Source organism: Lactuca serriola, chromosome 9 (assembly GCF_051521515.1).
Source record: "Lactuca serriola cultivar US96UC23 chromosome 9, Lser_US96UC23_V15, whole genome shotgun sequence".
Classification (NCBI taxonomy): Eukaryota; Viridiplantae; Streptophyta; class Magnoliopsida; order Asterales; family Asteraceae; genus Lactuca; species Lactuca serriola.
Genome location: NC_136416.1, coordinates 219,863,221 through 219,867,515, shown reverse-complemented (window position 1 = coordinate 219,867,515; position 4,295 = coordinate 219,863,221).

The window sequence follows — 4,295 nt, the reverse complement described above, 5'->3', positions numbered from 1 at the left end:
TTGAATTCTCCTCTGATTTTATTCCACAACAGAATCGTACATATACAGGGAGATAGCAATAAAATCGGGAATTACAATCTTCTAATTTTGGAGCAATATTTTGACTAGGTAATATATTAAATACCCTAGAAACATACAACTAATAATATACAACTAATATACAGCTAATATACCCCCTCAGTGAGGAGACCGGGGGCACACACTGGATCGAAAACAAGTAAATAGTTGACGCGGTAGCCCTATTTTGAAGATGTCTACATACTGAAAATCTGTTGGGATGTGAAGAACTCTAATGTCACCAATGCAAACTTTTTCTCTTACAAAATGGATATCGAGTTCCACATGCTTTGTATGTTGGTGTTGCACGGGATTTTTAGTCAAATAGACTGCAGATATGTTGTCACAATAAACAATGGTTGCTTTGCGAGTTAGGACAAATAATTCCAGAAGCAAGTTGCGTAGCCAACTCGTTTCAGCAACAGCATTTGCGGCCCCACGATATTTAGCTTCGGTGCTTGATCGTGATATAGTATGTTGTTTTTCGACGACCAAGATATCAAATTTTCCCTAAGAAAGACACAATAACCCGAAGTAGATCGTCGGGAATCCGGGAACCCCCCCCCCCCCCCCCCCCCAAAATCGGCATCAGAGCAGGCGATAAGTTGACTTGATTTGGAGGGAGAGATATGAAGACCAAGCTGAATAGTGCCCTTAAGATATCGAAGAACTCGTTTTAGGAATTTGAAGTGGGGTTCCTACGGGGCATGCATAAATAGACATATTTGTTGTACCGCATACGTGAGATCAGGTCCAGTAATAGTGAGATAATGTAAGGCACCCGCAAGTTTGCGATATAATGTTCCATCAGCTAGTACTTCACCATTGGATGCACTCACTTTTGGCGATGTATCAACTGGTGTGACACTTGGTTTGCAATCAGCCATGTGAGCGCGGGACAGAATGTCAGCGGCGTATGTTTCCTGAGACAAGCGGCGTATGTTTCCTGAGACAGGAACAACCCGCCATTTTGGCGTTTGACATGGATCCTAAGAAAGTGGTGAAGAACCCCCAAATCAGACATAGCAAACTCACGAGAAAGTGTGGCAATGATCTTGGTGAGAAGCTTGTCAGAAGAAGCGATGAGGATGATGTCGTCAACGTACAATAGTAAATAGACCATTTCATTTCCTTGTTTATAGACAAAGAGAGAAGTGTCACTAACGGTGCTCCGGAAGCAACACTTAGTGATATAGGTGGCAAATCTACCGTACCACGCGTGAGGAGCCTGTTTAAGGCCATACAATGATTTTCGTAACCTACAAACATGATTAGGATAAGTGGCATCTGTGAACCCCATGGGTTGATACATGTAAACAGTCTCGTGCAAGTCCTCGTGAAGAAATGCATTTTTGACGTCGAGTTGGTGTATTGGCCAACTTCGGGAAAACTGCAAGACTGAGCACCATTTTGATTGTGGTCGGTTTAACCACATGACTAAAAGTCTTTTCACAATCAATACCAACTTGTTGACATTTTCCATTAACAACTAACCGAGCTTTATACCATTGTATAGTGCCATTGGCATTGAATTTATGTCTAAATAGCCAAAGACACTAAATAATATTAACATTGGAAGGCCGAGGTACCAAGTCCCACGTGTGGTTGTCCATTAAGGTTCGATATTCTTCGTTTATGGCGTTACGCCAGTGAGGATCAGATAGGGCCTTTAGGTGAGAAGTGGTACGAGTGAGATGGTGGGAGATGCGGAAGTGTGGAGATTAATGGGTTCCCGTGATTTTAGTGAACCAGACCAGGAGCGGGTTGTCATGGGATGGTTGTTGGTAGGTGGGGTGGGGGTGGGGGGGCTGATATAGAGGTTGGGGCATTATTGGAGAGTGGTGTAGGCGAGGGGCTGATAGGCTGGGCAGGAGGTGGGTTTCTTACAGTGTTTGAAGAGGGAACAAGAGGTGTATGCTTGTTTCGGCGGTGGTAGGTGTGGATGAGTGGCGGAGGGGGAGGGGGCGGTGGTGGTGGTGGTGGTATGGAGGGGGTGAGTGGTGTGGCAGATGGTATAGATGAGGTAGGGATGTTAGAGTAGGATCAAATAAGGTGGGAGATGGGGTAGACTCGAGGAAGGAGTAGTTTGTGGGTGTGGATATGGATTTATTTGCGAGAGGAAAAGAGGTTTCATCGAATGTTACAAGACGGGATAAAATGATCTTGCCTGTGGAGAGATCACGACACCGATAGCCAAGAAAATAGGTCGAATAACCGAGAAAGACACAAAGTTTGGCACGAAGATCTAATTTGTGTGCTCGAGTGGAGGTGGTGTTGGGATAACACGCACATCCAAACACTCGTAGGTGGCCATAGTCAGGTTGGCAGAGGTAAAGTGTAACATCCCGAAATTCAGGTTCAACCATTTAACCCTTCTTCTTTTCCAAGTTGTCAAGCTAGGTCCCTTTATGTAAAAATGCTAGTCTAGTGAGTATGCCGGGCGTACTGAGGAGTACGCTGTGCGTACTCGCATGCTTAATTTTGTACACGGATTCATCTGGGTACGCTGGGCGTACCCAAGGTTACGCCGGGCGTAACCGGCCCAGATGCAAAACCCTAAAATGTCTTGAGGGCTATAAAAGGAATGAGATGGCCTTGTCCCTCAGCCACCATCACTCAGAAAGAAACCCTAAGAGAGTGCTCCCTTCGTCCCTAGCTTGTGTGTAAGTGTTCTAAGCTTCAAAGTGCCATTTCAAGGTGGTGAAAGAGAAGAGGAGGCCATTGTAGGAGCTAGAAGTTGGTGGTCAAGAGTAGATCTGAGATCTACAGAGGTTGGAGCTTCTTCCTGAGGTATAAAGTTCAAAACTTGCCTTGCTATTTGTGTTGTGTGCTTCTTTGACCAAATTCTAGGGTTTTTGGTCCCAAGATGGAGACTTTATGAGCAAATAGTCTCCATTGGCCTAGATCTATCATATTTCAGGACTATATGAGTTTTATGTTCATAAAAATGCAATCTTGGACGTAAATGTTGAGCCATGCATGAGATCTAGACTTTTGGAGGAGAAAGGAAAGGTGTTAGAGGGTGTGGGAACCTTTACAGCCATGCAAAGGCTTAAAGGTTTCGACTTTATGAATTAAGAGGTGTTAGAATGGCCAAATCTGCAATGTGAGATTATGTCTTAACTGTTTAAGACCTAAAATGAAGAAAGTAGGAAACTGAGATTTACGCTGGGCGTAATCCCAGTACGCGACGCGTAGGGGGTCGCAGTAACGCCCGGGTTTCAGGGCTATGCATTTTTGACAATGTAATAGTCTAGGTCAACTATTGTAACTCTTTTTGAAGTAATAAAGATGAAATATTTGAGTATTATGTGAATTATGTGAATTTTTATGCTTATTATGTATTTATAAATATTTAATAAATAAAAGATAAAAATAAGCGTCAAAATTAAAGTGTGAGATAAGCCCGATATCTTTATATAAAGTTGTAGTGGTCGAAACAAGGATTCGGGGATATAAAGAACGTCGAAATCCGAGTTATAACGAAGAAGTTATGACCCGTCGAAGTTTCGCGATGGAACCGGCACGATACCGGAAAGCGTAAATAGTGAATTTGCGATAGAGCGAGATTTAGCCTTAGCGATCTAAACGAAAGTCGTAGAATACGTTAAACCGAGAGCGTCCATAAAACCGCGATCTAGTTCAAATATTAGATCGAACGGTTTTTAGCTGACACAACCTAAACGAGAATCGAAGATCTCGTTATTTGTAGCATAACGAGAAAAAGATGGGCGAAAACGGACGTCGGATGAAGAAGTTATGAGAATTTAACGGACCAATCCTGTCCCGGCCTGTTAATAATATAACTTTTAAAATAAAGTCAAAATTAGCCGACAGAGTCTAAACGAAAGTTGTAGAGTACGTTCCCACCTTCGCGTGGATATCAAGAATGTCGAAAACGGAGCTCGTACGCGAAAGTTACGAATTTTTAAAGTTGAAGCATGAAATTGCGAAGTCTGTTGCAAATCCGATGATCACCACGTCGCCCTCGCATACGCCCCGCGTCCGAAGTCAGTACACCCCACGTACCCTCGCCCTTATCTTCTTCCGGAGTGCGAGACAGCTGGTCCGAGGTGGCACCCTTATCCGAGCCTTACGCCCAGCGTAGCCAAGGACTATGCCCAGCGTAATCCGAGGCCTCGCAGGCTATAAAAAGGGGCCGAGAGTTCCTCATTTTTCACACCTTTTTCACTTCTCTCTCTAACTTCTTTCTCTCTCTAAGTGTCCTAAACACTCTT